The sequence below is a fragment of the Protopterus annectens genome, chromosome 2.part2 (assembly GCF_019279795.1).
Source record: "Protopterus annectens isolate FY-2018-M chromosome 2.part2, PAN1.0, whole genome shotgun sequence".
Lineage (NCBI taxonomy): Eukaryota > Metazoa > Chordata > Ceratodontiformes > Protopteridae > Protopterus > Protopterus annectens.
This window is the reverse complement of record NC_056730.1, coordinates 430,716,253-430,742,325: the sequence shown is the minus strand read 5'-3', so window position 1 is coordinate 430,742,325 and position 26,073 is coordinate 430,716,253. Positions and strand designations below refer to the sequence as shown.

Here is a 26,073-nt window from a genome sequence, read left to right as displayed (position 1 = left end):
TCTTTGCACATTAACCTAGGACTTCGCTCAGGACACTGGTTCCTCCTATCAACGGCTACCTCAAGATTGTAAGAAACTTTGACCTCAAATCGACCCTGTGTTTTGCCTGGGTTGCATTCCCTCTATATTCTCCACTAAGGTGCTCTTTGCACATTAACCTAGGACTCGCTCAGGACACTGGTTCCTCCTATCAACGGCTACCTCAAGATTGTAAGAAACTTTGACCTCAAATCGACCCTGTGTTTTTGCCTGGGTTGCATTCCCTCTATATTCTCCACTAAGGTGCTCTTTGCACATTAACCTAGGACTCGCTCAGGACACTGGTTCCTCCTATCAACGGCTACCTCAAGATTGTAAGAAACTTTGACCTCAAATCGACCCTGTGTTTTTGCCTGGGTTGCATTCCCTCTATATTCTCCACTAAGGTGCTCTTTGCACATTAACCTAGGACTCGCTCAGGACACTGGTTCCTCCTATCAACGGCTACCTCAAGATTGTAAGAAACGTTGACCTCAAATCGACCCTGTGTTTTTGCCTGGGTTGCATTCCCTCTATATTCTCCACTAAGGTGCTCTTTGCACATTAACCTAGGACTCGCTCAGGACACTGGTTCCTCCTATCAACGGCTACCTCAAGATTGTAAGAAACTTTGACCTCAAATCGACCCTGTGGTTTTGCCTGGGTTGCATTCCCTCTATATTCTCCACTAAGGTGCTCTTTGCACATTAACCTAGGACTCGCTCAGGACACTGGTTCCTCCTATCAACGGCTACCTCAAGATTGTAAGAAACTTTGACCTCAAATCGACCCTGTGTTTTTGCCTGGGTTGCATTCCCTCTATATTCTCCACTAAGGTGCTCTTTGCACATTAACCTAGGACTTCGCTCAGGACACTGGTTCCTCCTATCAACGGCTACCTCAAGATTGTAAGAAACTTTGACCTCAAATCGACCCTGTGTTTTTGCCTGGGTTGCATTCCCTCTATATTCTCCACTAAGGTGCTCTTTGCACATTAACCTAGGACTCGCTCAGGACACTGGTTCCTCCTATCAACGGCTACCTCAAGATTGTAAGAAACTTTGACCTCAAATCGACCCTGTGTTTTGCCTGGGTTGCATTGCCTCTATATTCTCCACTAAGGTGCTCTTTGCACATTAACCTAGGACTCGCTCAGGACACTGGTTCCTCCTATCAACGGCTACCTCAAGATTGTAAGAAACTTTGACCTCAAATCGACCCTGTGTTTTTGCCTGGGTTGCATTCCCTCTATATTCTCCACTAAGGTGCTCTTTGCACATTAACCTAGGACTTCGCTCAGGACACTGGTTCCTCCTATCAACGGCTACCTCAAGATTGTAAGAAACTTTGACCTCAAATCGACCCTGTGTTTTTGCCTGGGTTGCATTCCTCTATATTCTCCACTAAGGTGCTCTTTGCACATTAACCTAGGACTCGCTCAGGACACTGGTTCCTCCTATCAACGGCTACCTCAAGATTGTAAGAAACTTTGACCTCAAATCGACCCTGTGTTTTTGCCTGGGTTGCATTCCCTCTATATTCTCCACTAAGGTGCTCTTTGCACATTAACCTAGGACTCGCTCAGGACACTGGTTCCTCCTATCAACGGCTACCTCAAGATTGTAAGAAACTTTGACCTCAAATCGACCCTGTGTTTTTGCCTGGGTTGCATTCCCTCTATATTCTCCACTAAGGTGCTCTTTGCACATTAACCTAGGACTTGCTCAGGACACTGGTTCCTCCTATCAACGGCTACCTCAAGATTGTAAGAAACGTTGACCTCAAATCGACCCTGTGTTTTTGCCTGGGTTGCATTCCCTCTATATTCTCCACTAAGGTGCTCTTTGCACATTAACCTAGGACTCGCTCAGGACACTGGTTCCTCCTATCAACGGCTACCTCAAGATTGTAAGAAACTTTGACCTCAAATCGACCCTGTGTTTTGCCTGGGTTGCATTCCTCTATATTCTCCACTAAGGTGCTCTTTGCACATTAACCTAGGACTTCGCTCAGGACACTGGTTCCTCCTATCAACGGCTACCTCAAGATTGTAAGAAACTTTGACCTCAAATCGACCCTGTGTTTTTGCCTGGGTTGCATTCCCTCTATATTCTCCACTAAGGTGCTCTTTGCACATTAACCTAGGACTCGCTCAGGACACTGGTTCCTCCTATCAACGGCTACCTCAAGATTGTAAGAAACTTTGACCTCAAATCGACCCTGTGTTTTTGCCTGGGTTGCATTCCCTCTATATTCTCCACTAAGGTGCTCTTTGCACATTAACCTAGGACTCGCTCAGGACACTGGTTCCTCCTATCAACGGCTACCTCAAGATTGTAAGAAACTTTGACCTCAAATCGACCCTGTGTTTTTGCCTGGGTTGCATTCCTCTATATTCTCCACTAAGGTGCTCTTTGCACATTAACCTAGGACTTCGCTCAGGACACTGGTTCCTCCTATCAACGGCTACCTCAAGATTGTAAGAAACTTTGACCTCAAATCGACCCTGTGTTTTTGCCTGGGTTGCATTCCCTCTATATTCTCCACTAAGGTGCTCTTTGCACATTAACCTAGGACTCGCTCAGGACACTGGTTCCTCCTATCAACGGCTACCTCAAGATTGTAAGAAACTTTGACCTCAAATCGACCCTGTGTTTTTGCCTGGGTTGCATTCCCTCTATATTCTCCACTAAGGTGCTCTTTGCACATTAACCTAGGACTCGCTCAGGACACTGGTTCCTCCTATCAACGGCTACCTCAAGATTGTAAGAAACTTTGACCTCAAATCGACCCTGTGTTTTTGCCTGGGTTGCATTCCCTCTATATTCTCCACTAAGGTGCTCTTTGCACATTAACCTAGGACTCGCTCAGGACACTGGTTCCTCCTATCAACGGCTACCTCAAGATTGTAAGAAACTTTGACCTCAAATCGACCCTGTGTTTTTGCCTGGGTTGCATTCCCTCTATATTCTCCACTAAGGTGCTCTTTGCACATTAACCTAGGACTCGCTCAGGACACTGGTTCCTCCTATCAACGGCTACCTCAAGATTGTAAGAAACTTTGACCTCAAATCGACCCTGTGTTTTTGCCTGGGTTGCATTCCCTCTATATTCTCCACTAAGGTGCTCTTTGCACATTAACCTAGGACTCGCTCAGGACACTGGTTCCTCCTATCAACGGCTACCTCAAGATTGTAAGAAACTTTGACCTCAAATCGACCCTGTGTTTTTGCCTGGGTTGCATTCCCTCTATATTCTCCACTAAGGTGCTCTTTGCACATTAACCTAGGACTTCGCTCAGGACACTGGTTCCTCCTATCAACGGCTACCTCAAGATTGTAAGAAACGTTGACCTCAAATCGACCCTGTGTTTTTGCCTGGGTTGCATTCCCTCTATATTCTCCACTAAGGTGCTCTTTGCACATTAACCTAGGACTCGCTCAGGACACTGGTTCCTCCTATCAACGGCTACCTCAAGATTGTAAGAAACTTTGACCTCAAATCGACCCTGTGTTTTTGCCTGGGTTGCATTCCTCTATATTCTCCACTAAGGTGCTCTTTGCACATTAACCTAGGACTTCGCTCAGGACACTGGTTCCTCCTATCAACGGCTACCTCAAGATTGTAAGAAACTTTGACCTCAAATCGACCCTGTGTTTTTGCCTGGGTTGCATTCCCTCTATATTCTCCACTAAGGTGCTCTTTGCACATTAACCTAGGACTCGCTCAGGACACTGGTTCCTCCTATCAACGGCTACCTCAAGATTGTAAGAAACTTTGACCTCAAATCGACCCTGTGTTTTTGCCTGGGTTGCATTCCCTCTATATTCTCCACTAAGGTGCTCTTTGCACATTAACCTAGGACTCGCTCAGGACACTGGTTCCTCCTATCAACGGCTACCTCAAGATTGTAAGAAACTTTGACCTCAAATCGACCCTGTGTTTTTGCCTGGGTTGCATTCCCTCTATATTCTCCACTAAGGTGCTCTTTGCACATTAACCTAGGACTCGCTCAGGACACTGGTTCCTCCTATCAACGGCTACCTCAAGATTGTAAGAAACTTTGACCTCAAATCGACCCTGTGTTTTTGCCTGGGTTGCATTCCCTCTATATTCTCCACTAAGGTGCTCTTTGCACATTAACCTAGGACTCGCTCAGGACACTGGTTCCTCCTATCAACGGCTACCTCAAGATTGTAAGAAACTTTGACCTCAAATCGACCCTGTGTTTTTGCCTGGGTTGCATTCCCTCTATATTCTCCACTAAGGTGCTCTTTGCACATTAACCTAGGACTCGCTCAGGACACTGGTTCCTCCTATCAACGGCTACCTCAAGATTGTAAGAAACGTTGACCTCAAATCGACCCTGTGTTTTTGCCTGGGTTGCATTCCCTCTATATTCTCCACTAAGGTGCTCTTTGCACATTAACCTAGGACTCGCTCAGGACACTGGTTCCTCCTATCAACGGCTACCTCAAGATTGTAAGAAACTTTGACCTCAAATCGACCCTGTGTTTTTGCCTGGGTTGCATTCCCTCTATATTCTCCACTAAGGTGCTCTTTGCACATTAACCTAGGACTCGCTCAGGACACTGGTTCCTCCTATCAACGGCTACCTCAAGATTGTAAGAAACTTTGACCTCAAATCGACCCTGTGTTTTTGCCTGGGTTGCATTCCTCTATATTCTCCACTAAGGTGCTCTTTGCACATTAACCTAGGACTTCGCTCAGGACACTGGTTCCTCCTATCAACGGCTACCTCAAGATTGTAAGAAACTTTGACCTCAAATCGACCCTGTGTTTTTGCCTGGGTTGCATTCCCTCTATATTCTCCACTAAGGTGCTCTTTGCACATTAACCTAGGACTCGCTCAGGACACTGGTTCCTCCTATCAACGGCTACCTCAAGATTGTAAGAAACTTTGACCTCAAATCGACCCTGTGTTTTGCCTGGGTTGCATTCCCTCTATATTCTCCACTAAGGTGCTCTTTGCACATTAACCTAGGACTCGCTCAGGACACTGGTTCCTCCTATCAACGGCTACCTCAAGATTGTAAGGACCTCAAATCGACCCTGTGTTTTTGCCTGGGTTGCATTCCCTCTATATTCTCCACTAAGGTGCTCTTTGCACATTAACCTAGGACTCGCTCAGGACACTGGTTCCTCCTATCAACGGCTACCTCAAGATTGTAAGAAACTTTGACCTCAAATCGACCCTGTGTTTTTGCCTGGGTTGCATTCCTCTATATTCTCCACTAAGGTGCTCTTTGCACATTAACCTAGGACTCGCTCAGGACACTGGTTCCTCCTATCAACGGCTACCTCAAGATTGTAAGAAACTTTGACCTCAAATCGACCCTGTGTTTTTGCCTGGGTTGCATTCCCTCTATATTCTCCACTAAGGTGCTCTTTGCACATTAACCTAGGACTCGCTCAGGACACTGGTTCCTCCTATCAACGGCTACCTCAAGATTGTAAGAAACTTTGACCTCAAATCGACCCTGTGTTTTTGCCTGGGTTGCATTCCCTCTATATTCTCCACTAAGGTGCTCTTTGCACATTAACCTAGGACTCGCTCAGGACACTGGTTCCTCCTATCAACGGCTACCTCAAGATTGTAAGAAACTTTGACCTCAAATCGACCCTGAGTTTTTGCCTGGGTTGCATTCCCTCTATATTCTCCACTAAGGTGCTCTTTGCACATTAACCTAGGACTCGCTCAGGACACTGGTTCCTCCTATCAACGGCTACCTCAAGATTGTAAGAAACGTTGACCTCAAATCGACCCTGTGTTTTTGCCTGGGTTGCATTCCCTCTATATTCTCCACTAAGGTGCTCTTTGCACATTAACCTAGGACTCGCTCAGGACACTGGTTCCTCCTATCAACGGCTACCTCAAGATTGTAAGAAACGTTGACCTCAAATCGACCCTGTGTTTTTGCCTGGGTTGCATTCCCTCTATATTCTCCACTAAGGTGCTCTTTGCACATTAACCTAGGACTCGCTCAGGACACTGGTTCCTCCTATCAACGGCTACCTCAAGATTGTAAGAAACGTTGACCTCAAATCGACCCTGTGTTTTTGCCTGGGTTGCATTCCCTCTATATTCTCCACTAAGGTGCTCTTTGCACATTAACCTAGGACTCGCTCAGGACACTGGTTCCTCCTATCAACGGCTACCTCAAGATTGTAAGAAACTTTGACCTCAAATCGACCCTGTGTTTTTGCCTGGGTTGCATTCCCTCTATATTCTCCACTAAGGTGCTCTTTGCACATTAACCTAGGACTCGCTCAGGACACTGGTTCCTCCTATCAACGGCTACCTCAAGATTGTAAGAAACGTTGACCTCAAATCGACCCTGTGTTTTTGCCTGGGTTGCATTCCCTCTATATTCTCCACTAAGGTGCTCTTTGCACATTAACCTAGGACTCGCTCAGGACACTGGTTCCTCCTATCAACGGCTACCTCAAGATTGTAAGAAACGTTGACCTCAAATCGACCCTGTGTTTTTGCCTGGGTTGCATTCATGCTATATTCTCCACTAAGGTCCTCTTTGCACATTAACCTAGGACTTCGCTCAGGACACTGGTTCCTCCTATCAACGGCTACCTCAAGATTGTAAGAAACTTTGACCTCAAATCGACCCTGTGTTTTTGCCTGGGTTGCATTCCCTCTATATTCTCCACTAAGGTGCTCTTTGCACATTAACCTAGGACTCGCTCAGGACACTGGTTCCTCCTATCAACGGCTACCTCAAGATTGTAAGAAGCGTTGACCTCAAATCGACCCTGTGTTTTTGCCTGGGTTGCATTCCGTCTATATTCTCCACTAAGGTGCTCTTTGCACATTAACCTAGGACTCGCTCAGGACACTGGTTCCTCCTATCAACGGCTACCTCAAGATTGTAAGAAACGTTGACCTCAAATCGACCCTGTGTTTTTGCCTGGGTTGCATTCCCTCTATATTCTCCACTAAGGTGCTCTTTGCACATTAACCTAGGACTCGCTCAGGACACTGGTTCCTCCTATCAACGGCTACCTCAAGATTGTAAGAAACGTTGACCTCAAATCGACCCTGTGTTTTTGCCTGGGTTGCATTCCCTCTATATTCTCCACTAAGGTGCTCTTTGCACATTAACCTAGGACTCGCTCAGGACACTGGTTCCTCCTATCAACGGCTACCTCAAGATTGTAAGAAACTTTGACCTCAAATCGACCCTGTGTTTTTGCCTGGGTTGCATTCCCTCTATATTCTCCACTAAGGTGCTCTTTGCACATTAACCTAGGACTCGCTCAGGACACTGGTTCCTCCTATCAACGGCTACCTCAAATCGACCCTGTGTTTTTGCCTGGGTTGCATTCCCTCTATATTCTCCACTAAGGTGCTCTTTGCACATTAACCTAGGACTCGCTCAGGACACTGGTTCCTCCTATCAACGGCTACCTCAAGATTGTAAGAAACTTTGACCTCAAATCGACCCTGTGTTTTTGCCTGGGTTGCATTCCCTCTATATTCTCCACTAAGGTGCTCTTTGCACATTAACCTAGGACTCGCTCAGGACACTGGTTCCTCCTATCAACGGCTACCTCAAGATTGTAAGAAACGTTGACCTCAAATCGACCCTGTGTTTTTGCCTGGGTTGCATTCCCTCTATATTCTCCACTAAGGTGCTCTTTGCACATTAACCTAGGACTCGCTCAGGACACTGGTTCCTCCTATCAACGGCGACCTCAAATCGACCCTGTGTTTTTGCCTGGGTTGCATTCCCTCTATATTCTCCACTAAGGTGCTCTTTGCACATTAACCTAGGACTCGCTCAGGACACTGGTTCCTCCTATCAACGGCTACCTCAAGATTGTAAGAAACGTTGACCTCAAATCGACCCTGTGTTTTTGCCTGGGTTGCATTCCCTCTATATTCTCCACTAAGGTGCTCTTTGCACATTAACCTAGGACTCGCTCAGGACACTGGTTCCTCCTATCAACGGCTACCTCAAGATTGTAAGAAACTTTGACCTCAAATCGACCCTGTGTTTTTGCCTGGGTTGCATTCCCTCTATATTCTCCACTAAGGTGCTCTTTGCACATTAACCTAGGACTCGCTCAGGACACTGGTTCCTCCTATCAACGGCTACCTCAAGATTGTAAGAAACTTTGACCTCAAATCGACCCTGTGTTTTTGCCTGGGTTGCATTCCCTCTATATTCTCCACTAAGGTGCTCTTTGCACATTAACCTAGGACTCGCTCAGGACACTGGTTCCTCCTATCAACGGCTACCTCAAGATTGTAAGAAACGTTGACCTCAAATCGACCCTGTGTTTTGCCTGGGTTGCATTCCCTCTATATTCTCCACTAAGGTGCTCTTTGCACATTAACCTAGGACTCGCTCAGGACACTGGTTCCTCCTATCAACGGCTACCTCAAGATTGTAAGAAACGTTGACCTCAAATCGACCCTGTGTTTTTGCCTGGGTTGCATTCTCTCTATATTCTCCACTAAGGTGCTCTTTGCACATTAACCTAGGACTCGCTCAGGACACTGGTTCCTCCTATCAACGGCTACCTCAAGATTGTAAGAAACTTTGACCTCAAATCGACCCTGTGTTTTTGCCTGGGTTGCATTCCCTCTATATTCTCCACTAAGGTGCTCTTTGCACATTAACCTAGGACTCGCTCAGGACACTGGTTCCTCCTATCAACGGCTACCTCAAGATTGTAAGAAACGTTGACCTCAAATCGACCCTGTGTTTTTGCCTGGGTTGCATTTCCTCTATATTCTCCACTAAGGTGCTCTTTGCACATTAACCTAGGACTCGCTCAGGACACTGGTTCCTCCTATCAACGGCTACCTCAAGATTGTAAGAAACGTTGACCTCAAATCGACCCTGTGTTTTTGCCTGGGTTGCATTCCCTCTATATTCTCCACTAAGGTGCTCTTTGCACATTAACCTAGGACTCGCTCAGGACACTGGTTCCTCCTATCAACGGCTACCTCAAGATTGTAAGAAACTTTGACCTCAAATCGACCCTGTGTTTTTGCCTGGGTTGCATTCCCTCTATATTCTCCACTAAGGTGCTCTTTGCACATTAACCTAGGACTCGCTCAGGACACTGGTTCCTCCTATCAACGGCTACCTCAAGATTGTAAGAAACGTTGACCTCAAATCGACCCTGTGTTTTTGCCTGGGTTGCATTCCCTCTATATTCTCCACTAAGGTGCTCTTTGCACATTAACCTAGGACTCGCTCAGGACACTGGTTCCTCCTATCAACGGCTACCTCAAGATTGTAAGAAACGTTGACCTCAAATCGACCCTGTGTTTTTGCCTGGGTTGCATTCCTCTATATTCTCCACTAAGGTGCTCTTTGCACATTAACCTAGGACTCGCTCAGGACACTGGTTCCTCCTATCAACGGCTACCTCAAGATTGTAAGAAACGTTGACCTCAAATCGACCCTGTGTTTTTGCCTGGGTTGCATTCCCTCTATATTCTCCACTAAGGTGCTCTTTGCACATTAACCTAGGACTCGCTCAGGACACTGGTTCCTCCTATCAACGGCTACCTCAAGATTGTAAGAAACGTTGACCTCAAATCGACCCTGTGTTTTTGCCTGGGTTGCATTCCCTCTATATTCTCCACTAAGGTGCTCTTTGCACATTAACCTAGGACTCGCTCAGGACACTGGTTCCTCCTATCAACGGCTACCTCAAGATTGTAAGAAACGTTGACCTCAAATCGACCCTGTGTTGCATTCCCTCTATATTCTCCACTAAGGTGCTCTTTGCACATTAACCTAGGACTCGCTCAGGACACTGGTTCCTCCTATCAACGGCTACCTCAAGATTGTAAGAAACGTTGACCTCAAATCGACCCTGTGTTTTTGCCTGGGTTGCATTACTCTATATTCTCCACTAAGGTGCTCTTTGCACATTAACCTAGGACTCGCTCAGGACACTGGTTCCTCCTATCAACGGCTACCTCAAGATTGTAAGAAACTTTGACCTCAAATCGACCCTGTGTTTTGCCTGGGTTGCATTCCTCTATATTCTCCACTAAGGTGCTCTTTGCACATTAACCTAGGACTCGCTCAGGACACTGGTTCCTCCTATCAACGGCTACCTCAAGATTGTAAGAAACGTTGACCTCAAATCGACCCTGTGTTTTTGCCTGGGTTGCATTCCATCTATATTCTCCACTAAGGTGCTCTTTGCACATTAACCTAGGACTCGCTCAGGACACTGGTTCCTCCTATCAACGGCTACCTCAAGATTGTAAGAAACGTTGACCTCAAATCGACCCTGTGTTTTTGCCTGGGTTGCATTCCCTCTATATTCTCCACTAAGGTGCTCTTTGCACATTAACCTAGGACTCGCTCAGGACACTGGTTCCTCCTATCAACGGCTACCTCAAGATTGTAAGAAACTTTGACCTCAAATCGACCCTGTGTTTTTGCCTGGGTTGCATTCCCTCTATATTCTCCACTAAGGTGCTCTTTGCACATTAACCTAGGACTTCGCTCAGGACACTGGTTCCTCCTATCAACGGCTACCTCAAGATTGTAAGAAACTTTGACCTCAAATCGACCCTGTGTTTTTGCCTGGGTTGCATTCGCTCTATATTCTCCACTAAGGTGCTCTTTGCACATTAACCTAGGACTCGCTCAGGACACTGGTTCCTCCTATCAACGGCTACCTCAAGATTGTAAGAAACGTTGACCTCAAATCGACCCTGTGTTTTTGCCTGGGTTGCATTCCCTCTATATTCTCCACTAAGGTGCTCTTTGCACATTAACCTAGGACTCGCTCAGGACACTGGTTCCTCCTATCAACGGCTACCTCAAGATTGTAAGAAACGTTGACCTCAAATCGACCCTGTGTTTTTGCCTGGGTTGCATTCCCTCTATATTCTCCACTAAGGTGCTCTTTGCACATTAACCTAGGACTCGCTCAGGACACTGGTTCCTCCTATCAACGGCTACCTCAAGATTGTAAGAAACGTTGACCTCAAATCGACCCTGTGTTTTTGCCTGGGTTGCATTCCCTCTATATTCTCCACTAAGGTGCTCTTTGCACATTAACCTAGGACTCGCTCAGGACACTGGTTCCTCCTATCAACGGCTACCTCAAGATTGTAAGAAACGTTGACCTCAAATCGACCCTGTGTTTTTGCCTGGGTTGCATTCCCTCTATATTCTCCACTAAGGTGCTCTTTGCACATTAACCTAGGACTCGCTCAGGACACTGGTTCCTCCTATCAACGGCTACCTCAAGATTGTAAGAAACGTTGACCTCAAATCGACCCTGTGTTTTTGCCTGGGTTGCATTCCTCTATATTCTCCACTAAGGTGCTCTTTGCACATTAACCTAGGACTCGCTCAGGACACTGGTTCCTCCTATCAACGGCTACCTCAAGATTGTAAGAAACTTTGACCTCAAATCGACCCTGTGTTTTTGCCTGGGTTGCATTCCCTCTATATTCTCCACTAAGGTGCTCTTTGCACATTAACCTAGGACTCGCTCAGGACACTGGTTCCTCCTATCAACGGCTACCTCAAGATTGTAAGAAACTTTGACCTCAAATCGACCCTGTGTTTTTGCCTGGGTTGCATTCCCTCTATATTCTCCACTAAGGTGCTCTTTGCACATTAACCTAGGACTCGCTCAGGACACTGGTTCCTCCTATCAACGGCTACCTCAAGATTGTAAGAAACGTTGACCTCAAATCGACCCTGTGTTTTTGCCTGGGTTGCATTCCCTCTATATTCTCCACTAAGGTGCTCTTTGCACATTAACCTAGGACTCGCTCAGGACACTGGTTCCTCCTATCAACGGCTACCTCAAGATTGTAAGAAACTTTGACCTCAAATCGACCCTGTGTTTTTGCCTGGGTTGCATTCCTCTATATTCTCCACTAAGGTGCTCTTTGCACATTAACCTAGGACTCGCTCAGGACACTGGTTCCTCCTATCAACGGCTACCTCAAGATTGTAAGAAACGTTGACCTCAAATCGACCCTGTGTTTTTGCCTGGGTTGCATTCCCTCTATATTCTCCACTAAGGTGCTCTTTGCACATTAACCTAGGACTCGCTCAGGACACTGGTTCCTCCTATCAACGGCTACCTCAAGATTGTAAGAAACTTTGACCTCAAATCGACCCTGTGTTTTTGCCTGGGTTGCATTCCCTCTATATTCTCCACTAAGGTGCTCTTTGCACATTAACCTAGGACTTCGCTCAGGACACTGGTTCCTCCTATCAACGGCTACCTCAAGATTGTAAGAAACGTTGACCTCAAATCGACCCTGTGTTTTTGCCTGGGTTGCATTCCTCTATATTCTCCACTAAGGTGCTCTTTGCACATTAACCTAGGACTCGCTCAGGACACTGGTTCCTCCTATCAACGGCTACCTCAAGATTGTAAGAAACGTTGACCTCAAATCGACCCTGTGTTTTTGCCTGGGTTGCATTCCCTATATTCTCCACTAAGGTGCTCTTTGCACATTAACCTAGGACTCGCTCAGGACACTGGTTCCTCCTATCAACGGCTACCTCAAGATTGTAAGAAACTTTGACCTCAAATCGACCCTGTGTTTTTGCCTGGGTTGCATTCCCTCTATATTCTCCACTAAGGTGCTCTTTGCACATTAACCTAGGACTCGCTCAGGACACTGGTTCCTCCTATCAACGGCTACCTCAAGATTGTAAGAAACTTTGACCTCAAATCGACCCTGTGTTTTGCCTGGGTTGCATTCCTCTATATTCTCCACTAAGGTGCTCTTTGCACATTAACCTAGGACTCGCTCAGGACACTGGTTCCTCCTATCAACGGCTACCTCAAGATTGTAAGAAACTTTGACCTCAAATCGACCCTGTGTTTTTGCCTGGGTTGCATTCCCTCTATATTCTCCACTAAGGTGCTCTTTGCACATTAACCTAGGACTCGCTCAGGACACTGGTTCCTCCTATCAACGGCTACCTCAAGATTGTAAGAAACTTTGACCTCAAATCGACCCTGTGTTTTTGCCTGGGTTGCATTCCTCTATATTCTCCACTAAGGTGCTCTTTGCACATTAACCTAGGACTCGCTCAGGACACTGGTTCCTCCTATCAACGGCTACCTCAAGATTGTAAGAAACGTTGACCTCAAATCGACCCTGTGTTTTTGCCTGGGTTGCATTCCCTCTATATTCTCCACTAAGGTGCTCTTTGCACATTAACCTAGGACTCGCTCAGGACACTGGTTCCTCCTATCAACGGCTACCTCAAGATTGTAAGAAACTTTGACCTCAAATCGACCCTGTGTTTTTGCCTGGGTTGCATTCCTCTATATTCTCCACTAAGGTGCTCTTTGCACATTAACCTAGGACTCGCTCAGGACACTGGTTCCTCCTATCAACGGCTACCTCAAGATTGTAAGAAACGTTGACCTCAAATCGACCCTGTGTTTTTGCCTGGGTTGCATTCCCTCTATATTCTCCACTAAGGTGCTCTTTGCACATTAACCTAGGACTCGCTCAGGACACTGGTTCCTCCTATCAACGGCTACCTCAAGATTGTAAGAAACTTTGACCTCAAATCGACCCTGTGTTTTTGCCTGGGTTGCATTCCCTCTATATTCTCCACTAAGGTGCTCTTTGCACATTAACCTAGGACTCGCTCAGGACACTGGTTCCTCCTATCAACGGCTACCTCAAGATTGTAAGAAACTTTGACCTCAAATCGACCCTGTGTTTTTGCCTGGGTTGCATTCCCTCTATATTCTCCACTAAGGTGCTCTTTGCACATTAACCTAGGACTCGCTCAGGACACTGGTTCCTCCTATCAACGGCTACCTCAAGATTGTAAGAAACTTTGACCTCAAATCGACCCTGTGTTTTGCCTGGGTTGCATTCCCTCTATATTCTCCACTAAGGTGCTCTTTGCACATTAACCTAGGACTCGCTCAGGACACTGGTTCCTCCTATCAACGGCTACCTCAAGATTGTAAGAAACTTTGACCTCAAATCGACCCTGTGTTTTTGCCTGGGTTGCATTCCCTCTATATTCTCCACTAAGGTGCTCTTTGCACATTAACCTAGGACTCGCTCAGGACACTGGTTCCTCCTATCAACGGCTACCTCAAGATTGTAAGAAACTTTGACCTCAAATCGACCCTGTGTTTTTGCCTGGGTTGCATTCCCTCTATATTCTCCACTAAGGTGCTCTTTGCACATTAACCTAGGACTCGCTCAGGACACTGGTTCCTCCTATCAACGGCTACCTCAAGATTGTAAGAAACTTTGACCTCAAATCGACCCTGTGTTTTTGCCTGGGTTGCATTCCCTCTATATTCTCCACTAAGGTGCTCTTTGCACATTAACCTAGGACTCGCTCAGGACACTGGTTCCTCCTATCAACGGCTACCTCAAGATTGTAAGAAACTTTGACCTCAAATCGACCCTGTGTTTTTGCCTGGGTTGCATTCCCTCTATATTCTCCACTAAGGTGCTCTTTGCACATTAACCTAGGACTCGCTCAGGACACTGGTTCCTCCTATCAACGGCTACCTCAAGATTGTAAGAAACTTTGACCTCAAATCGACCCTGTGTTTTTGCCTGGGTTGCATTCCATCTATATTCTCCACTAAGGTGCTCTTTGCACATTAACCTAGGACTCGCTCAGGACACTGGTTCCTCCTATCAACGGCTACCTCAAGATTGTAAGAAACTTTGACCTCAAATCGACCCTGTGTTTTGCCTGGGTTGCATTCCTCTATATTCTCCACTAAGGTGCTCTTTGCACATTAACCTAGGACTCGCTCAGGACACTGGTTCCTCCTATCAACGGCTACCTCAAGATTGTAAGAAACTTTGACCTCAAATCGACCCTGTGTTTTTGCCTGGGTTGCATTCCCTCTATATTCTCCACTAAGGTGCTCTTTGCACATTAACCTAGGACTTGCTCAGGACACTGGTTCCTCCTATCAACGGCTACCTCAAGATTGTAAGAAACTTTGACCTCAAATCGACCCTGTGTTTTTGCCTGGGTTGCATTCCCTCTATATTCTCCACTAAGGTGCTCTTTGCACATTAACCTAGGACTCGCTCAGGACACTGGTTCCTCCTATCAACGGCTACCTCAAGATTGTAAGAAACTTTGACCTCAAATCGACCCTGTGTTTTTGCCTGGGTTGCATTCCCTCTATATTCTCCACTAAGGTGCTCTTTGCACATTAACCTAGGACTCGCTCAGGACACTGGTTCCTCCTATCAACGGCTACCTCAAGATTGTAAGAAACTTTGACCTCAAATCGACCCTGTGTTTTGCCTGGGTTGCATTCCTCTATATTCTCCACTAAGGTGCTCTTTGCACATTAACCTAGGACTCGCTCAGGACACTGGTTCCTCCTATCAACGGCTACCTCAAGATTGTAAGAAACTTTGACCTCAAATCGACCCTGTGTTTTTGCCTGGGTTGCATTCCTCTATATTCTCCACTAAGGTGCTCTTTGCACATTAACCTAGGACTCGCTCAGGACACTGGTTCCTCCTATCAACGGCTACCTCAAGATTGTAAGAAACTTTGACCTCAAATCGACCCTGTGTTTTTGCCTGGGTTGCATTCCCTCTATATTCTCCACTAAGGTGCTCTTTGCACATTAACCTAGGACTCGCTCAGGACACTGGTTCCTCCTATCAACGGCTACCTCAAGATTGTAAGAAACTTTGACCTCAAATCGACCCTGTGTTTTGCCTGGGTTGCATTCCTCTATATTCTCCACTAAGGTGCTCTTTGCACATTAACCTAGGACTCGCTCAGGACACTGGTTCCTCCTATCAACGGCTACCTCAAGATTGTAAGAAACTTTGACCTCAAATCGACCCTGTGTTTTTGCCTGGGTTGCATTCCCTCTATATTCTCCACTAAGGTGCTCTTTGCACATTAACCTAGGACTCGCTCAGGACACTGGTTCCTCCTATCAACGGCTACCTCAAGATTGTAAGAAACTTTGACCTCAAATCGACCCTGTGTTTTTGCCTGGGTTGCATTCCCTCTATATTCTCCACTAAGGTGCTCTTTGCACATTAACCTAGGACTCGCTCAGGACACTGGTTCCTCCTATCAACGGCTACCTCAAGATTGTAAGAAACTTTGACCTCAAATCGACCCTGTGTTTTTGCCTGGGTTGCATTCCCTCTATATTCTCCACTAAGGTGCTCTTTGCACATTAACCTAGGACTCGCTCAGGACACTGGTTCCTCCTATCAACGGCTACCTCAAGATTGTAAGAAACTTTGACCTCAAATCGACCCTGTGTTTTTGCCTGGGTTGCATTCCTCTATATTCTCCACTAAGGTGCTCTTTGCACATTAACCTAGGATTCGCTCAGGACACTGGTTCCTCCTATCAATGGCTACCTCAAGATTGTAAGAAACTTTGACCTCAAATCGACCCTGTGTTTTGCCTGGGTTGCATTCCTTCTATATTCTCCACTAAGGTGCTCTTTGCACATTAACCTAGGACTCGCTCAGGACACTGGTTCCTCCTATCAAGGCTACCTCAAGATTGTAAGAAACTTTGACCTCAAATCGACCCTGTGTTTTTGCCTGGGTTGCATTCCCTCTATATTCTCCACTAAGGTGCTCTTTGCACATTAACCTAGGACTTCGCTCAGGACACTGGTTCCTCCTATCAACGGCTACCTCAAGATTGTAAGAAACTTTGACCTCAAATCAACCCTGTGTTTTTGCCTGGGTTGCATTCCTTCTCTAGTCTCCACTAAGGTGCTCTTTGCACATTAACCTAGGACTCGCTCAGGACACTGGTTCCTCCTATCAACGGCTACCTCAAGATTGTAAGAAACGTTGACCTCAAATCGACCCTGTGTTTTTGCCTGGGTTGTATTCCCTCTATATTCTCCACTAAGGTGCTCTTGCACATTAACCCAGGACTTCGCTCAGGACACTGGTTCCTCCTATCAAGGCTACCTCAAGATTGTAAGAAACCTTGACCTCAAATCGACCCTGTGTTTTTGCCTGGGTTGCATTCCTTCTATATTCTCCACTAAGGTGCTCTTTGCACATTAACCCAGGACTTCGCTCAGGACACTGGTTCCTCCTATCAACGGCTACCTCAAGATTGTAAGAAACTTTGACCTCAAATCGACGCTGTGTTTTTGCCTGGGTTGCATTGCTTCTATATTCTCCACTAAGGTGCTCTTTGCACATTAACCCAGGACTCGCTCAGGACACTGGCTCCTCCTATCAAAGCTACCTCAAGATTGTAAGAAACTTTCACCTCAAATCGACCCTGTGTTTTGCCTGGGTTGCATTCCTTCTATATTCTCCACTAAGGTGCTCCCTGCACATTAACCCAGGACTTCGCTCAGGACACTGGCTCCTCCTATCAAGGCTACCTCAAGATTGTAAGAAACTTTCACCTCAAATCGACCCTGTGTTTTTGCCTGGGTTGCATTCCTTCTATATTCTCCACTAAGGTGCTCCTGCACATTAACCCAGGACTTCGCTCAGGACACTGGCTCCTCCTATCAAGGCTACCTCAAGATTGTAAGAAACTTTCACCTCAAATCGACCCTGTGTTTTTGCCTGGGTTGCATTCCTTCTATATTCTCCACTAAGGTGCTCCCTGCACATTAACCCAGGACTCGCTCAGGACACTGGCTCCTCCTATCAAGGCTACCTCAAGATTGTAAGAAACTTTCACCTCAAATCGACCCTGTGTTTTTGCCTGGGTTGCATTCCTTCTATATTCTCCACTAAGGTGCTCCCTGCACATTAACCCAGGACTCGCTCAGGACACTGGCTCCTCCTATCAAGGCTACCTCAAGATTCTTTCACCTCAAATCGACCCTGTGTTTTTGCCTGGGTTGCATTCCTTCTATATTCTCCACTAAGGTGCTCCCTGCACATTAACCCAGGACTCGCTCAGGACACTGGCTCCTCCTATCAAGGCTACCTCAAGATTGTAAGAAAGTATGTCCTCCTAGTCATTTAGCAATAAGTTTTAACCTACTGTAACTGCTAAGCCATTAGACTGCCACTACCTAAGCAGCCAGCAGCTACCCTTTCCCCTTATTCCCCCATTACCACCACACATACTCCTTGGATAGCAACTTACATTATCCTTTCTCTCCCATTTACATTGCTCTTACCTGGAAGCTGCCCTATTTGCTATTTGCACTTCCACAGTTGCCCACTAGATGTCACCCTCTCCTCATCCCTATCTGGGATACTAGTTTTCTTTTCTACTACAATTTATTTCTTACCTTCTTAACCTAATCCCTTTCCTCCTTCCAATACCCTGTCTTATCCTCTCCTCCTAAGCTACCTTCTCTTGCCTTGACTCCTTGCCTTCTCTGATACTTTTCCCTTCTCCTCTGGTCTACTGTGAGTGCCCGGCGCTCCCCACCCTACCCCATATCCCACCCACCCCAGGGGTCCTACCTTTATCTCTCCTCTAGACACACCCCCTTCTTTTTCCACCCTATCACAACCTCACATATTGTACACTACCCACCACTCACAAACACACTTACATAATTATAACAAACCCCATTTCTCTATCACTTACACACCTAACACATTATAACACCTTCTATATACCTTGCTTTTCTATAGTACCTACATCTCCAACACACTAGAATATCACATTGACTCACAACTACCTCTTTAAAACCTCCACTATGCCCCAGCCACAAATGAAACTTCCTATCTCCTTCTTATTACTAGTCTTTCTCATAACCACATACTTCCTAACCTCCCATGAACACTCCCTAACTGCTTCTCTCTCACTTCCCTCTAAACATACCAGTATACCTGAAACATCCCCACCCCCTTCCATCTTACATACCACCTCTCAATCCACATACCTACTTCCCAAATACCATAGGGTACTACACTGCAAACTACTACAAACCAAAGGAAAGAAAATATTCGGTACAATTATAAAACATACACCTGAAAACTATATTACATTCCTCCATCTACTACAAGATGGAGACATTCAACAACCCAGGACCTCTAGCCTCCAACAAAACATACAAAACTTGCGTCAAACCCCTCTCTCCCTCATCCATTACATCCTCTGACTTATTATCCTTAGCCCATCTCAACATACGTAGTATCTGCAACAAAATCAGTCAACTGCATGCACTACTTGAAGTAAACAACTTTGACATCCTATGCTTATCAGAAACTTGGCTAAAGCCCTCTGTTAAAGACATTGAAATTACCCCACCTGGATATAGCATTCTCAGACTTGATCGTACCTCCAGAAAAGGTGGTGGAGTAGCTATTCTATATAAAACACAACTAAAGCTTACTCTTCTGGACCTTACCCTTAACCAAAACATTAATGTCGAAATAATTGGTTCCAAAATTCAAATTAACAACACTAAATCTATAAACATCATCTGTGCATACCTCCCCCCTGGAAATAATATCCCCATCTTAGAACAACTTCTTGAACACCTCTCTATAAACCTCCCTCAAGAAACACTATTTCTTGGGGACTTTAACATCGACTGGAATTCTTGTAGCAATGCTAACCCCACCTCCCACATAAATCTTTTTGGCTTCAAACAACTAATTGACAGTCCAACTAGAATAAATAATAAAAGCAAAAAAGCGACCTTAGATTGGATTCTTACAAACTCTCCCCTACAATACTACCAAACTGGCATCCTTCCAGATGATCTTAGCGATCACTCTCTTACTTATGTCATTAGGGCCAAAACTAAGCTAAACTTACCTACCTCACATAAAACAATATATTCAAAAACACTTTAATCCTGAAGGATTCCTAACAGAACTGTCACAATACAACTGGACCCCTCTCAAATATCTCTCACTCAACAATGCTGTTGAACACTTCAACTCAGCATTCCTAGCCATCCTGAATCAACATGCCCCAAAACGTATCATTAGAACAAATACCAAAATAGCACCCTGGCTAACTTCTAATACCAAACAAAAGATTATACTTAGAAATAAATCATGGAAAAAATGGCGGTCCTCCAGAAATCCAAACGATCACCAAATCTTCAAAGAACTCAGAAATAATACCAAAAAGCTATACTTGCAGATAAAAAAAATTATTACCTTGAACTACAACAATCAACCAAAAAAGAACCAAAAAAGTTCTGGTCTACTCCCAATAATCTTCTTACCCCAGGCAAAGTAGTTACACCAAACCCACAAAACTTAGATCCCGACAACCCCTCTTTAATAGCCAATAACTTCAACACCTTCTTTACTACCTCGATACAAAATCTAGCTAACCACTTAACCCCTGATTCCTCCCAACTGTTCTCAAATAAAAGCAACAACTGCCTTCCACCCCTGCAACTTCAACCCATACCCACCTCCTACATACAATCTCTTTTACAAAAACTTAAACCTACTACACCCTCAGCTGATAACCTTCCAGCTGAATTTCTTCAAATAGCAGCCAAAGCTATCGCCTACCCTGTCTCCATCCTCATAAACAGATCCATAAAAGAAAGTACTTTTCCCACAATCTGGAAAATATCTCATATCATACCCCTACACAAAGGAGGCAAATCCACAGACCTTTCAAACTTTCGTCCTATAGCACTACTATCTCCACTAGCTAAAATCATGGAAAAATGCATACACAAACAACTACTTAACCATCTCCTTCAAAACAACCTACTTGCAAATACTCAACATGGATTTAGACCTTCACATAGTACTACCACTGCTCTACTTTCCTTTTCCAACACCATCAACTGTAATCGTAATAACAACAAACTAACCTCTTCTCTTTTCCTCGACCTGTCAAAAGCCTTCGACATGGTCAACCACACACTTCTACTACACATATTACAATCCCTTGCTTTGGATACCTCCTCCTTAACTTGGTTCTCTTCTTATCTCGAAAACCGACAACAAGCAGTACTCTGGAAAAATTGTCTATCTTCCCTTCTACCTATCTCATTAGGAGTCCCACAAGGATCCATACTTGGCCCACTCTTATTCTCTATCTTTATTAATGACCTCCAAGCATCTATCCAAAACACTACATGTATACAATATGCAGATGATTCCACCATTATTTGCACAGCCTCCACTCAATCTGAACTCCACTCACTCACACAAGCTACCTTTTCTATCGTCGAACTCTGGTTCTCAAAGAGGTGTCTTCTCCTCAATCCCAAAAAAACAAAACTACTACTTTTCTCACCCACACACAAATCTACACAACTTAACTTCTCTATTTCTGCAGGTGATAACTCCCTCATCTCCCCAGACTTAACAACTAAACTACTTGGTGTTACTATTGACAATAATCTCAGCTATGATTACCATATCAACAACACCATAAAAGCAGTTAATAAAAAAATTGGCTCACTATACAGAATCAAACCCTACCTTACACCAGAAGCACGGACCACCTTAGCACAAACACATCTCATCTCAACCCTATTGTATGCCTCCTCTATTTACACCAACCTCTCCAAAAGCAACCTGAAGAAACTTACGACATCCTACCACAATATAGCTCGCTTTGCCACAGCATCCCAGTATAGAACACACCACTGTATAAACTTAAAACACTTACACTGGTTGGAACTTCCCAACAAGATTATATATCAACAACTCCTAATAACACACAACATATTATATCAACCATCTAAAACACCTGCTCTCACTAATCTTCTGAGCCCTTATAATAACCTGAAACAACTACGTTCTGCTGAAAAGCTTCAAGTCAACACAACTCGAATCACCAATTCTGCAGGTAACTGCCTTTTTCCCAACGAGTAGGCAAAATATGGAATAACCTCCCCGCACACATTACCTCTATAGGCTCCTTTGATCTTTTTAAAAAACAACTCCTTGCACATCTTAAAAACTTCTGGCTCTGCTCTTGTACCAATCCTGACTGAGAAATCCTAAAACCTTCTACTATCATACTTCCTTACTTCTCAACTGAATCCTTCTCTGTGTTCTCAAACATCCTAATGACTTTACAGTTTCTACTGTTCTCAAAAAAAAAAAAAAAAAAAAAAATTATTATATATACACTAATATGTATGTAATGATCTGAATGGAGTGTAGTTCTAGATATAATTAATGTCTGTTGCAATACGTAGATAGTATTATATGTGTTCTATTTCTCTTGATCTAGACAAATAACTATCCATGGTAACCTAATATCTGCTAAAGGAACTCATAGCAAATCTTCAATTTTGTATAACCAATGTTTTAAATCTGTGGAGCTTTTCTCCCCGGGCCTCCACTGAAAATGGAAATTATCCAGCTGGACTAGCCCGGTCAACAAATGTAAAATAAATAAAATAAATAAATAAATGAAGGAAATACATTCAGTCAGCCATCAGGCTAAAGTTAAGTTACTTTCGTAACCGGCTTGCCTAAATTTGAAATCCGCAAAGGAGACAAACAATTAATCTGTCTTCCTGAAATCCTTTGCTCTACACAAGTAAAAATAATTGCCTATGCACATCCAGTAAGTGTAACATATATTCACACTTGTTTGTAAAATTTGGAAAGAAGACTTTGAGATTTATAGATTAGTTAAAGCTGAATTCGCACACTACTTTAAGAAGGAAGGAAGGATTTTATTATCAAGTAAGGAGGTTTAGCAGACAATACTTGAAGCTCTGACAGTCTTCTAGTAGATGTGACTGCTACTAAAAATATAGTTTTCCAGGTCAAAAACTTTAGGTTGCATTTTGCTGCTGGTTCAAAGGGAGAATGAATTAAGGCCTGTAACACTAAATTTAAGTCCCATGGTGGAGTTGGATCCTTATAAGGGGGGTCTCAAAAAAGAGTACCTATCAAAAAGTCCTTATAAAGTTTTGATGCAGCTAATGAGGAGTTTTCAATCCCCATATGAAAATTAGAGATGGCAGCTAGATGTACTTTAACAGTTGAGGAACTAGCTCCTTCCTGGAATAATTGCTAAAAATTCCTACACAGTATGCACTGGTGCTAAAAAAGGGTCATTATGCTTCTGCTGTGCCCAAACGGCAAATGTCTTCCATTTACTTTTATAAGGTTTTCTTGTGGAAGCTTTGTGAGAAGACAAAAGTATATGATGGACAAGGGAAGACAGCGAATATTGTCTGGATATCAATGGAAGTGGCCAAACCATGCAGTCAGTTTTAGGTTTGAGATAGCCAGGTGAATCACATCTGTTGGGTGAGACAGAAGGTCTGGAATTAGATCCAGAATCCAAGGACGGTAGATAAGATGCGGCCAAAGAAAAGGGAACCAAATTTGTCGAGGCCAGTAAAGGGCAATGAGGATGACTTTGCTCTTCAACTGGGATGCTTTCTGTAGGAACCTGTGGATTAAGGGAGTTTGGGGATAGGAATAGAGGAGACCAGGTGACGAACTGTGTAGGAGAGTATCTCTCAATGACTACCCCGACAGGGGGATTAGGGTAAAGATCTTGCTGCACTTGTTTAGGGGAGATGCAAATTGGCTGCAGCATGGCTGGCCCCATTGGCGAAAAATCATTTCGGACACCTTCTTGTTGAGAGACCATCTGAGGCAGTAGAATGGACCTACTCAACTTGTCTGCTATCACTATGGATTTCCCTGGAATATGCATTGCATCAGAAATCGGTTGGAAGAGCTCTCCTACTGCCAAACTCTGATAGCTTCTTGACAGACAGGGTAAGATCTGGGTCCTTCTCGTTTGCTGACATACCACACCTCGGACATATTGTTATTGTCTGTCTGAATTGCAATAGTCTCAAAAAGGAGAGAGTCTTGGAAAGCCTGCGACTCTAAGAGTACTGCTCTCATTTCCTGGACATTAATATGCAAGCTGACCTCTTCAGGGATGGTCCTTAGACCGTTTTTCTGAGTAAGTGCCCCCCCCCATCCAATTTGAGATACGCCCGTGGTCACTATGGCCGTGGATTGAGGTAGCATGAAAAGATGGCGTTGCAGAACCTGATCTGAGTGGATCCACAACAAAAGACATGTCTAGCATGCGTGGGTAATTTTTAGCTGAGTGGACATATGCTAATGAAGAATGGACCACTGAGTTGCTAACATCTACTGTAGAATCCTCATATGAAATCATGCCAGTGAGACTAGAACTATCGCTGCAGACATTGATCCTAAGGCTTGTCATATCAAGCGGGCTGAAACTGAGGAATTCTGCATTATCTTTCTGACCTGGAATTGGATAGTCTGCACTCTTGGCAAGGGAAGAGAGCCTGTCACAAACACTGTGTTGAAGATTGCACTTTTGAATTCCAAAATCTGAGATGGCTCTAACCTGAGATTTGTTGTACTTTATGGTAATCCACAGTAGGCAGCAAGTCTAGAATACCTGATCTCGGGCTTTTATCAGAAGATGCCTGGTCAGAGTGGTTATGAGCCAGTCATCCAGGTACGGAAACACTTGGAATCACTGCAGTCAGAAGTGAGATACACTACAAAGTGTAAAAAGGGACAGAAGAAAGAATACCAGCTATGGTAAACAAGAATAACGTGGCAGTAGGTAGGGAGGTAACTAGAAATACAATTGTTTGAAGAAAGAAAGTTATATCAAACTTATCTGAAAGAATTCGCTGGAGAGCTCACAGCAACCATGTCTTTTTGAAAAAAGCAGCAAATGAGATCTGAGGATGTTAAGGACACAGCACTGTGGGTAAGGGAAGAGTTCAAGAGTTTCAAGTGGCCACAAGCTGAAAATAACGTCAGAGTCACATCAGAGGGTTGGATCCAAACCCAATGGTTGAGGAATGAATGAAAACTGACAACATTAGATCAACTGTTCTATGTTCTTCATGATTCACTACAACAACACTGACTTTTGGGATGACTTCCAAACCTTAGGGACCAGAGGGTGGTTGGTCTGATGGTGTGGCAGAGGAAACATAAGGCCTTGCAAAAAGGCAATGGGAAAGGCTGGCATGGCCCTGGAGATGGCTTTGCTGTACTGTTTAGTAAATGTGTGCATAAAGAATAAAGATCAAGGGGTTGGCACCAAGATGGCCTGCATGGTCAACCCTCTGGGGAAGACTGAAGGCAGTTGGGATAGCTCTGGTCCTAGTAAAAATGAGCTCTCACCTTATATTGTACTAGTTTACCATGATGGGAAAAAACAGGAAGCAATGAACTACCTGTTTTAATATGGTCTGTTTGTTGACAAAATTCATCTCTCTCTGCCATTGGCAAAGGCAATAAGGAGTTGATTAGACTTTCTACATTGATTTGACCAGCCCTGATAAAATCTCAACTAATTGTCCACATCTAAGGAGTGCAATATTCTTTCCCCTTTAGTCTGGGAAGATGGTAAACGTACAGGAAGATGAACTGCTTGGTTTAAATGAAGTTCAGTTACCATCTTTGGCATGATGGATGGATTGGTATGGAAACTGAATCTGTCCTTGTGAAATGTCAAGAAGGGTTTCTTGGAAATGAGAACTTGAAATTTTTATAGGTCCATTTCTGACAAACTACAACTGTGGGTTAGGTCCAAGAATATATCTCTACTTAACATGCATTCTTTGGGATCCACCTGTGTTCTGCTCAGACAGTTTGACAACACAATTCCCTGAGATGGGATGCAGTGTGCCCTAAGGAATCATACCTGCCTCCTGGGCTACTTTCATGCTAACACTACTAGTCTGTATAGGAGGTAACAGTGAATTTCTAGTTATCTTAGCTTCTTTTGTAAATGTAGTTTAGAATCTTTTTTTTATGATCTGCAGGATCCACTTCTTTTCTGTGATGCTTTTCCAATGCTTTGCAAAGGAAACCAGCCTGCATCCTATTTCTGACTGAGGTAAAAATGAAGTGGGGTGGGGGGTGGAACAGAGATGGGGGTTGGATTTTTACTGACTGGGAGGAAGGAGCAGTTGTAAATTACAGCTGCTGTAGCACCCAGGTTTCCCCTTGCTGTCACCTTACCTTTTTTTTTCAGTAGTGACCCCTTCTTCAAATGTAATGAAATGCTTCAAAAGACTGGTTAAAAGGCATTTGACTTCAGTACTGCCCCAATCCTTTGACCCGCTGCAGTTTGCTGACTGGGCAAACAGATCAACTGC

General features: G+C 44.5%; 1 protein-coding gene across 2 annotated transcripts in view; it reads right to left on the bottom strand.

The window, feature by feature from the left end:
• Nucleotides 1–26,073, bottom strand: part of FCHO2 (FCH and mu domain containing endocytic adaptor 2) — a 4,043,518-nt gene that overhangs the window by 462,700 nt on the left and 3,554,745 nt on the right. The gene's annotated exons all lie outside the window — the stretch shown is intronic.